Source organism: Stenella coeruleoalba, assembly GCF_951394435.1.
Source record: "Stenella coeruleoalba genome assembly, chromosome: 1".
Classification (NCBI taxonomy): domain Eukaryota; kingdom Metazoa; phylum Chordata; class Mammalia; order Artiodactyla; family Delphinidae; genus Stenella; species Stenella coeruleoalba.
Genome location: NC_137169.1, coordinates 109267742 through 109279929, shown reverse-complemented (window position 1 = coordinate 109279929; position 12188 = coordinate 109267742). Strand labels below are relative to the sequence as shown.

At 48.1% G+C, this 12188-nt stretch overlaps 1 long non-coding RNA gene across 1 annotated transcript in view; it reads right to left on the bottom strand.

The window, feature by feature from the left end:
• Window positions 1-7213, bottom strand: part of LOC307192941 — a 46707-nt gene extending 39494 nt beyond the window's left edge. The window contains exon 1 of the long non-coding RNA XR_013830199.1: window positions 6344-7213. This is a non-coding gene — a long non-coding RNA (uncharacterized lncRNA). The remainder of the gene's footprint in view (window positions 1-6343) is intronic.
• Window positions 7214-12188: the final 4975 nt, after the last annotated feature.

Genomic DNA, 12188 nt, shown 5'->3' with positions numbered 1-12188 from the left:
GTCACTCAGGAAAAGTCTGGTTTCAGTTCAGGTGAGGAGGTAGTTACCTCAAAAATTCTACCAACTCTACCTTTCTAATTCATTGATCCAAAACTATGGGTTCAGTCAGAGAGGAGTGGTTGATGTTACCAACAAAAAAGACCTAGGGACACCTTATACTGGGAAATCAAGCTGCCAACTGCATCAAGGAGCACAGAATGCTGAAGGAGATTATCACAAAGCAAAGGCCAAACGGGCAGTAAACTACTCAGTCCTGGGAAATCAAGTTGGCACTGAATGAGCGAAATGACCTGAGGGAGCAGACAGAGATATTTCAGAATACTGTCAATGAAGAGATGACTCTGGCTCAGGAAGTGGTTCTGGCTCTGGAAACAGCTCTGGGAAAGTGTCAAGGGATGAATGGAGAGAGGGGCCCACATATGAAGGAATGTGAGGTTGAGAGTCCAAATGGACCCATACAGACAAGGTAAAACCATATCCTAAGAATTAAATCTTTTCAAGATAGAATAGAAGAGTGACTAGGTCAGAATGGTGAAGAGGAAGACAGGCAAGTATCCAGGAAGGGAACAGGAATAATTGGATGGAATTTGCAGATGACCCCTGATGCCACTTTTGGGCTAGGAGAAAGTCAGTCCCCTCATGCATGCCAAGGCATACCAAACCATGTTTGTCCTCCCCAGCACTGAAGGGCCTCACCTTGGAGACACTAATGGAGGCCCGTGTCCCCTCAGCTCTAGGATGCCCACACTTAGAGAGAGGGAACTGTTCACTGTCACTGGAAATGTTCATTCAAAGAGACTCCTTTATTTCTGGGCAGAGTACAACGTGCTAAAAAAGAACTGTTTGGGCTTCCCTGGTGGCACAGTGGTTGAGAGTCCGCCTGCCGATGCAGGCGACAGGGGTTTGTGCCCCGGTCCGGGAAGATCCCACATGTCGCGGAGCGGCTGGGCCCGTGCGCCATGGCCGCTGAGCCTGTGCGTCCGGAGCCTCTGCTCCGCAACGGGAAAGGCCACAACAGTGAGAGGCCCGCGTACCGCAAAAAAAAAAAAAAAAAAAAAAAGAACTGTTTACCTTGATCAAGACCTTATTCACAAAATACACTGATGCCTTTTTGAAAAAAATTCATCACACTCACTCTGGGGCAGAGGAAGAGCACAGACCCACATGCTGCATCCTCCTCTTTATTTTTCTCCAACTCCCCTCCATCCCCGTTTAGGCAGTCTTTTTTCTATTCTGCATAGAGGTAGAGTAGAAAAAAATATATAGGTTCCTTGCAATAGCATCTTCTTTCAAATTTGAATGTCTCACACCTGCATCTTGCCTTTTGCATTTAGAAGAGAGGAATGCTGATGTCTTCTTCCTCAGGTCCTTTAGTTTGGGCTGAGGGGCCCTCAGAGCACACTTTGTGAAGCCCACAGGGGGCTGGGAAAGACCTCATTATTACTACACATAGATGGCTGCGGATGTTTCTGTACCTATAAAATGTTTCACTTCCAAGTATTTCAAAAGTCAGCACAATAAAACCACTCTATAGTGTAAAGTAACTGGTTATCAAATCCATCTTTGCTCTGTTTGTAGAGGGAGGTAGTAAGAGAATTAAATGCCTGATATGGTGGGGAACTAGGACCCAGTGGTGACAAGTAACTTTTTATGGTTCACCAGTTTGGTGAAAGCACCAAACCCTCCTGGGCCACCTTGACAACAGCACCATTCTTGTCCAGCTATACTCACTGAGCTGGGGAGCGTCATTTGAGGAAGGAGAGGATGGGGAAGTAGAGCAGGGCTGCGATGAGACCTAACACTCAGTCTTCAGACTTGGCTGCCTTATCCTCCTACAAAGCAAACTCAGGGCAGAAGCACAGATCTTTCTGTCTCTGTGCAGCCTTGCGTATACAGAGCTAGGCAGTAACACGTCCTTCACTGTGTCAGGGAATTATGTGTACATTCCACCTGAAATAATCCCGTCTGCACCTGGGGCCTCCCTCTGTGGCCACTGTCATCTCCTGCAGGAGCTCACCCCTCACTCAACAAATTCCAACATCCCTTCCTACCACACCCTTGGCCACATCGTGATGAAGCCAGGCTGCCTGTCTCTGAGCAGCAGCCCCCAAATGGCAAGAGAACAGAGGTTGTCTCAATGGCCCATTAAATACCCAGAACTAGTAATTACAGTCAAGCCTTGTTGAGCATTAATACGTGGTAGCACTGCTCTGAGAACTCAATCACTATAACTGTGTGAGGGAAGTATTATCTTCACCCATATTTCACACACAAGAAAACTACACCATGGAGAGGTTAAGCAGCTTTCCCAAAGACATACTGCTAGTAAGTGGCCCAACAAGGATTTCAGCCCAGGCAATCTGATTCCAGAGCCCATACTCTTACCCACTGTGTGATTCTGCCCTTTGGAGGAATTCAGAACAGCTAATATGATTGTTACGTTGAGAAATATGTAATCTACAATTTGCAGCCCTGCCTCCCAATGAGTTTTCACTCCTTTCAATGTTTACGTTTGAGGCTTTCAGGCTTCACATCTAAAATGCAACAGGGTATGTAGTTTTATCTTGTCATAATGGAGTAGAAAACAAGATCTCAGTGGGAGTACTGTCCCCATGCCAAGTTCAGGAGCAGTCAGGTCATGTGCTCATGTCTTCACCAAGAGTGACTCCAAGTTTCCAACTTTGCAGACCAGAGAGACAATGTCAGCACTAACAGATTCAGGCATTCAGAGGGCAGAGCAGGTTTGGAGAAAACAGATATTTAGTTTAGTTTATTCATTCAGTCAACAAGTATTTTCAGAGCATTGAGTATCTGACACTGTGGGGGAATCTGGGGACACAACAGGGAACCAGAGTCTGGCAGCATTCCTTGCAGGATATGCTAGAGGAGACTGAGAAAAAACAAGCAAACAGTACGTAAGAAACAGGATGCCATGACAAAATAACCCAGGGAACCTCTTTTATACGGGCGTTCAGAAATGTAAATAGTAAATTTGAGATCCTCAAAGACTGGGAGGTGGATATATAGGTCCTAATGACATGCCCCACTTTATGGCTTTATGCCAACTTCCCAGGAACTTCCCTAAGAATACTTTAGGACACTGTAATGCAAACTTCTTGACCTGGTGCTCCAGGCCCTGCTGCAGCCCCGACCTACCTACCTACCTCTTCCCACCACCACTTCCAAACACATCCTCTCCATTCCATTTAGGCTAATGTCTCACTGTCCCGCAACACCTCACGTTCACCCACCCTGTTCTCTCCCTTCACCTATTAATTCTACCCACCCTTCAAGACCAGGCTTCCTCATTTTTATCCACTACAGGCTTACCAAGCTTCCCTCTCCTCTACACTACTAGTTTGCAAACAATTACCTCCAAATAAAGCCTGCTGTCTTTCACTGCTGTTTCACAAGCACCATAACCAAGGACTTTAACACAGACCCTAACCACCATCTCCTTGCAACAAGTGTGGGCAGGAAGGGAAGGGGATTCGGTATACGTCCAGAGTTCTCAGAGCCAGAGGCTGAGAGAATGGACTCAGGCTCAGAAAAGCAGCTCGAGGGGACCAAGAACAGTGTCCAAGTCCACAAGTCCACATATCAGTGTCCAAGAAGCACAATTTCCAAATAGCAAGACACAGAGTCTCCAATCAAGTGGAGAGATCTCTATAGTTGTGAATACAGGTGGCAAGGAGACAGTTCTAGGGGGAGACTAAAAGGCCAGGTGGGGTATGTAATCAAAGCCTAGGAGTAGAGGATAAAGCATAAGCCTGGTCTCACAGACCTGGTCCAACACAGGCTAGAGGGAGCACAGACTTGTGACCGGGGGATAACCAGGGGCACCACATATCAACTGGCAACAAAAGGAATCTGGGGGAGAATTCAGGAACCTAGACACCAAGACTGGGTGACTAAATTTGATAATCTGGCTCAATTCAAAGTTTAAGCTGTAGGTAGAGATCATCAGTGGACTTGTTTGGGGAAAGTACAGAAAGTAGATGAAAGAGAAGAAATGAAGGCCAAAAATGTCCATGGATAGATTACTAGTCCCCCGGGTGCAGGGCCCAAGCCTCAATTCTATCCTCCACAGCACTTAGCAAATACATATTTATTGATTACATAAAAAAGGAAGGGCTTCCCTGGTGGTGCAGTGGTTGAGAGTCCGCCTGCCGATGCAGGGGACGCGGGTTCGTGCCCCGGTCCGGGAAGATCCTACATCCCGCGGAGCGGCTGGGCCCGTGGGCCATGGCCGCTGAGCCTGTGGGTCCGGAGCCTGTGCTCCGCAGCAGGAGGCCACAATAGTGAGAGGCCCGTGTACCGCAAAAAAAAAAAAAAAAAAAAAGGAAGATCACAGAGAGTCTGGTGTCACCCAGTTGAGGAAATAAGCCAAGCCAACCTGAGTCATCACTTAAGCAAGCTATGTATTTTTGCAGGTTTACAAGAAACCTCCATCACCGTGGCAAACACAGAGCAGTAATGTGACGTGGTGAAGGAAGATGGGGCTAGAAATGAGGGGGAACTACACCAACTTTGCCAGCAACCTCCTGTAAGACCTTAGACAAGTCACTTCACTTCTCTGAGCCACAATTACCCCATCTATAAGAGGGCAAATGTAATTGCTTCAAATTTTTCATGGTATCTAAAACACTCTTCACCCAGTTCTCTGCTTGGCTAACTTCATTTTTTTTTTTTTTAATCTCTGATCAAATCCTGCATCCCTAATGAGGCCTATCCTAGCCACCCTACTCAATACTGCAACCAGCCCATGCCAACACCCCACCCACACACACTCTGGTTTACACTTTTCTTTTCCATAACACTTCTAACACACTATATAATTTATCTATTGTCTTTATTGCTGCCTGCTAGAGTGTAAGCCCCATGACAGCAAGGATCCTTGTCTGTTCTAGTTCACTGATATTATCAAGTCTCTGAATAGCATCTGGGACAGCGTAGGCATCCAATAAATATTTGAAGAATGAATATATGAACAAATCAATTAAAGGCCAAAATCTTGTGAAATAAAAAAACTACAATAACAAATCTGCCCACACCCTCAAGCATCCCTAAAATTCCTTAATACCCTCTTGAGGGAACCCAAAAAGGCAAACATGCCCACAGTGCTCTGGGGCCATCTGCTGGCAGCTCTACCTAGTAGCTACCTCAGCAATTAAACTGACAGGAATTTCCAGTGGAGTATGGAGTTGCAGGGAACATCTCCCTTCAGCCACTGAGCACACTCAGGCTACAGATAAAAAAGAAAGAAAAGGGCTTCCCCGGTGGCACAGTGGTTAAGAATCCGCCTGCCCATGCAGGGGACACGGGTTCAAGCCCTGGTCTGGGATGCCACGGGGCAACTAAGCCCGTGCTCTACAACTACTGAGCCTGTGCTCTAAAGCCTGTGAGACATAACTACTGAGCCCGGGTGCCACAACTACTGAAGCCTGCGCGCCTAGAGCCCATGCTCTGCAACAGGAGAAGCCACCACAGTGAGAAGCCCACGCACTGCAACCAAGAGTAGCCCCTGCTTGCCGCAACTAGAGAAAGCCCACGTGCAGCAACAAAGACCCAGTGCAGCCAAAAATAAATAAATAAATTTATTTTTTTAAAAAAAGGAAGAAGAAAGCTAGACTACAAATCAGGAGCATCCAAAAGTTTCTGGAAGAGAGAGTTAAAATTTCTCTGAAGGACCATATGTCCCAGTGTTTCCCAGAACTTCTTTCCACTTACGATAATAACAGTAAGTACTACTTACTAAGCTCTTATGTGTCAGGCACTGTTTAAAGAACTTTCATGTACTATTCTGTTTAATCTGTTAAACGTCATCAAGCCGTTGACGCTCATACCATTACTACCATTTTATAAATGAAGAAAGTTTTTTATTAATTTATTTTTGGCTGCGTTGGGTCTTTGTTGCTGAGCATGGGCTTTCTCTAGTTGCAGCGAGCGGGCTACTCTTCGTTGTGGTGCGCGGGCTTCTCATTGCGGTGGCTTCTTCTGTTGCAGAGCACGGGCTCTAGGCACACGGGCTTCAGCAGATGTGCCACGTGGGCTCGAACCCGTGTCCCCTGCATTGGCAGGTGGATTCTTAACCACTGCGTCACCAGGGAAGTCCCAGAAAGTTTGTTTTTAAAATAAATGCTTTCGTTTAAGTAAAACAGTGAACCCATATAAATTAAAATATCGATAAGAAAAACCAAGACGTGGTGCGCACGCGGCGCTTGGGGAGGCCTAGCGTGCCTGTGTTGGCAGGTGTGCCAGACCAACCAGCCCACCCCCCAAGCCAGGCACGACCTCAGTCCTGGGCTCTGGCTCCCAGGGCCGCCCGGTTCATCCTGCTCACCTCAGAGAAGAAGGAGGACGCTCCCCAGAAGGCCATGTGAGCTGTTTCCAGGCCTCAGATGCTCCCACCTGCCTTTCTCAGCTGAGAGGGTGGGCCCCGCCCCCTGCCCCCTGCCCCCTGCCCCCTGCCCCCTGCCCCCTCTCCGGAAGTGCAATCCCTCTTCCCATTAGCTGCTTCCTCTACTTCCTCCGAGGCGAGGCCAGGCCAGGCCGGGGGACGCCACGGGCACTAGCGCTTCTGAGGGCGGATGCCTGAGGCATGGCCTCTCGCAGTTTCCAGGCGCACCACCGAGCGGGCGAAAGGCTACGCAGGAGGCCGCCGGGCTGCCCGCCCACCCCGCACGCTCCACCTCCGACGCGGGGAGGCCTCTGCTCCGAGGATCCTCCGCATCTCGGAGGACGCCGCGCTTAGTCCAGGCCTGACCACCCCGACAAGCCCCAGCAGCCCCTCCCCATTGGCGCCGCAGGGCTCAGCTCTGGGCCTCTCAGGAGGCCCGGGTCTGGGCGCTCCGGGGCAGCCACTCCAGGGCAGAGAGCACAGCGCCCCGAGGGGTGTGGGGGAGACCCCCAGGTGGGATAAAAGCCCGGGCTTCCGGGAAGGCGAACAACTGCGTCCCCTGGTGGTCAGGCGGGGCCTCGAGCTCTTTCCTCAACTGCAGCCCTGATTACAGTGTTTCCCAAAAGGAGGATGCAAGATGGTTTTAGGTGCTAAGTACGCTTTTTTGAAATGCTTGACTTATTTACTCTTGGGTGTTTTAGAAAGAAATTACGAGTACAACAACCCCTTTTCTTGAATATTATTTTGCTATGAGGCTAACTTTTTTAAAGTGAGTGATTAACATTGGTTTAAAGGAGATATTGAATAAAAAATAAACAGATGTTGCACTAAAAAATCATGGTAGTGGTACTCAAATGACTTAAATCCGGGAAAACTATCAGCCCTCCAAGGACGATGAGGGGAATACGTGGGTGTGATGGTTAATTTTATGCGTCAACTTGCAGGGAGTTTTTGCCTGACATTAGCATTTAAATCAGTGCACTTTGAGTGGGTGTCATCCAATCAGCTAAAGGTCTGAATAGAATTAAAAGAGCCACCAACCTGAGCAAGAGGGAATTCTCCAGTGGAATGCCTTCAGACTTCATCTGTACCATGGGATCTCCTGGGTCTCCAAGCTGCAGATTTTGGACTTGGCTGCCTCCATAACTGCATGAACCAATTTCTTATAATAAACCTTTTCCTACATATATACACATCCTACTCGTTCTGTCTGTCTGGAGAACTCTGACCAATAGAGTGGGGCATCTCAAGCAGTCCTTCCAGCTTCCACACTGACACTAGGTGGAGCTGTGAGGAGGACAGCAGGGGAGAGCAAGTTTGACTCCAATACCTGATGCTCTGAAGTGCTGAGGGATCACTCTATGCCCTATTCCGTAGGCACACTCACCCCGGTTTCACTGCTTCTGTCCTCTTTCCCCTTCCCACCAGGGCCCTTGCACACCAGGTCTTGGGGCATTCCCACTGCTCATTCTTCCTGGAGAACTAAGTAATGCAAAGTAGGTGGAGTCTGTACCCAGTTCAGGATATCTAGTTTCCTAGCTCCTCTCCCTGATGACCTTGCAGCACTTGCTTATCAGAGTCTTTTCCCTTCCCTGGAATTCTGTTGTATCTGTAGGATAAGAGGGCATGACTCGAAGGTCTAAGGACTCTGCAGGATGTGAGTGCCTTTCCCCACGCCTGGCCTCTTTCCACCCCTTTCTTGTCTTTGCCCTCGAAATAGTAGAAAGACTTAACTGATTGCTAAATTTTGTAAGCGTGATTGGCTCAGGTCTGCCCTTCTTCTACTGGGAGCTGCAGAGATCCTCCATGCCATAACAGGGACCTACATCTGGGCAGGGAGGCCTGCCCCAGCCCAGGGCTGGCATTAGGTGGGTAACTCTGCCTAACCATGGGGTCTACCATGAGCAAGCCCTAACAACAGACCTAGAGCCACAGCCTATAACTGAATGTCTATCAGCAAGAAAGTGGCATTCTGGCTACCACACTTCCTTCCTGTTGAATTTTCCAACCCTGTTCAGAAATAGAGCAGGGGGTGGGATGCGATTTATTGACATTTCGTTGTACAGTGCAACAATTCCTTCTAGCCCCTCTACCACTTCCATTCAATAAGACGATGAAGACATCTAATGAATAAATTCTCTTTCATGGATTGATGTAACCCTTCATAGGTACTATAAGAAACTGAGAAGGGGCAAAGCTTGATGGTAAACACTATACAATTATACACCCTTGATAGAAAACATATATTGGAGTAAGACCTTTTCCGGGATCCCTCAGGAAACATACATGACTGTCGATCAGTCAGTGGTTTATTCAAAGTTAAAAGTAGAGATTTAGGGGCTTCCCTGGTGGCGCAGTGATTGAGAGTCCGCCTGCCGATGCAGGGGACGCGGGTTCGTGCCCCGGTCCGGGAAGATCCCACATGCCACGGAGCAGCTGGGCCCATGAGCCATGGCCGCTGAGCCTGCGCGTCCGAAGCCTGTGCTCCGCAACGGGAGAGGCCACAACAGTGAGAGGCCCGTGTACCGCAAAAAAAAAAAAAAAAAGTAGAGATTTAGAGTAAACCGTTTGTGTTCAAATCCTCTCCCTCTCCATGACTAGCTATGTGACCTTGGGTAGGTCATTTAACCTCTCTGTTCCTCACTTTTTTCATCTATAAAATGGGGATGATAATAGGAACTCAAAAGACTTGCTAAACACCATAATACTTCTGATATGTTTCACATGCTGTGTTAGTCCCAGATCCACAAGCATTTTGTCTCTAGAATAAAATCTGTGGGACCAAGAAAGGAAATGTTTTGCAGAAGTCTTGGGAATAGTAAAATCAAACCAAATGTGAACGTTTGGGCCAGGAACAAGGATAAATTTCTAGACAAACCTGAATTAGAAAACAGGACCATCTTCCCAGGATGAACTCCTCAGACAAATATCAGATTGACTAACTTAGCTTCCAAACCCAGGCTGTGCTTTGGGGCACATGAAACACACCTGAGCAATGTATACAGGGCTCTGTTCCCTGATGGCAGTGGCTTTAATTCCTCTAAACTTTCACCAGGTGTCTATAGACACTCATACTTCCCCTCTATGGCTCCTGAGTCAACAAAAGTGGAAGCTGGAACAGAGAGGGAATAATTAGCCCAAGGGCAGATGGTCTGGCAGTGAAGGACTCTGCACTAGAACCCAGGGTTGAGTGGCTGATTAGTGCTCAACCCCAGCTCCAAAGTGCTCCAGGGCTAGGAGGACAAACAGATTTCAAAGCAAGAATCCAAGGCCCAGGAGGAACCTAAGACTCCATCATATCACTGTCCCTCTACCTTTTATTATCTTCCAGACTTTCTGTGCCTATTAATTTTGGCCTCGATCTTGAGCTCTTTTGACTTTATAACCCACTTCCCTTCTAATAACTGGGTCACAGTCCAAATCCCGGTCTTCAGTGCTTCGGGCAGGAAGGAACATTGGGGGTGGGCCCCGTGCTGCCTGACCTACCATGTGGGAGATAGGTTGAAATTAAACTCCTTTCAAGTCTGACTAAGGGGCCGTTCAGTCTTCTCATCCCAATGTGCCTCATCCTCTGTAAAGTCAGAACCCTGCCACCAGCTCCAGCTCCAGCTCCAGCTCTGTCACCTGGGGGAGGGGGGGCATACTCTTCAGGTATGGCCCTTTCAGAATGCCCTCTGGCTTCTTCTGACCTGGGTGAACTACCAGGCCCCAGGGTGTCTGGCTGAGATGAAACTCCTCATTAGATTTTTCATGATCAGAACAATCAGTGCACAGTAATAACAACAATAATGAAACATGAGCAACAAGAGTAACAATAATCACTAATGTAAACTATGGACCTTGGGTGATAATGACATGTCAATGTAGGTTCACCAAGTGCAATAAAGGTGCCACTCAGGTAAAAAAAAAAAAAAGAGTAACAATAATATTGTTATCAGTTGGCCTCTTTTGTTATTTATGAGCCCAGGGGAGGAGCCCAAGTTTCCACGGAGCAAAGCCTCCTTCGCTACTGCCATGCGGTCTGCACCCGAGCTGTCACTACACTGAGGCTGGCAAGAGGGGCCACACTGCACCATCTCCGACCACAGTGGAGCCAGAACTCTGAGACTCAGCCAGTGGGCCAGCCTGGGACAACTGATCTGGCCTTGGTTCAAACTGATGCTCTGGGGCCAGGAAAGACATTAGAGGGAACTGAGGGGCACCCCGTGACATCTGTGAAAAACGGCCACCCAGACATTCCCCAGAACTGGCTGAGTCTAGAGAGATGTGCCTCAAAACTCCTCCAGAGCCTTTGCCAAGACTCTTTTTTGTGCAACTTTGGCCTGTCTCTGCCTGCGTCTTCCTCAAAGAGAAGAAAAGGGGGTGAGACAGACAGACTGGAAGTGAGAGAATGAGTCTGATTACTTGATTATTAAATTGATCAGCACCACGGTCAGGAACTGAATCTGAGCTTACATCCCCCAGACACGTGCCCAGGACTCAGCACAGAGCAAGCTCGCATAAATGTTTGTTGAATAAATAAACATGAATTAATGTGACTAATGAGTTCTGAGTGCCAGCTTTATGAGAGGAGTTGACAAACTACAGCATAACCAGAGCCGGCAACCAGGATTGTGAGTGTTCCGGAGACCTCGTCACGTGACAAAAAGTTAACAGAAGAGATAGAAACAGAGAAGAGGAGATGTAAGAGGGAGACTGGACAATTGTTTCTGAAATCAGAAAGAAGGAGGAAGAATTTTATGAGCCTTGATTTACGTTGTTTCAGAAGGCAGAATGGGAGCCAAGGAGCAGAGTTCACAGGTAGATTATAGCTCCAAGCAGATGGATATTCCCCACAGCTGGAACTACCCAGGTGTGGGACAGGCTGCCTGTTGGGAAGGGCCTCCTCCATCAGAGGCTGGACACCACCATGGGGAGGGGCACAGGGACGGGCCTGCATTTTGTGAGGTGCAGACCAGCCGCTGAGATTACCTGGAAGAGTCCAGATTCATTTCTCCCTTCCCTCAGAAGGAGAACAGGTTTTCATGTGACATGAGTCCTGTGAGGCCCTGAACAAAACTATGAAAAAGGAAAATCTGACTTTAGCCTCCCTCACCTACCTTTTCAGAACACTTGTCATCTCTGCTTGTAAAACTCCTAACATGAACATTCTTGTCTTGGATGTGAGTAAACAAAGAAAAGAACTTACTTAAGAGTGTCAATGCCTTAAGATACCAATCCACATTTTGAAAGAGGGTGCTTCAAGAAAGCAATGAGCAAATCTAATGCTGGGTTTGCAGCACAGTAGCATTTGAATGGGAAAGTCCTCTCAGGGACCCTCCGATCAATCAAGCAACAGGGCTCAGAACCTAACCGTGTTCAGCACAGTGCTAGTCAGAGAGCAAGGGAACTGCATTGGGAGGCAGAGTCCTGGGTTAAGCCCTCGCTCCACCTTATACTGACTATGTCAGTTAAGTTACTGATTCGTTACTTAGCTTTGCTGAGCTTCATTTTCCTCATCGGTAAAATAGCGTTACGGCCCGCCTTCTTGAACACAAACATACAAAGAGCAGAGAAAAGAGGTCTGAGGGAACACAGAAGGAGAAGCATCAGCTCTGACCCAGGGAGGGGGCTGAGCTGAGCTACAGACCATGCCTCGTTCCTGCCTGGATCCCAGGGTTCTGTCCCCACTCAGGAGGCCCCTCTGTTCTCTCCCATCATCCGAGGTATGCTCAAAGGCCTCTGAACTCACTCCCTTCCACAGCCACTTCAAGCAGTCCAGAGGATTTCCTCAACCTCTGCCCTTCCC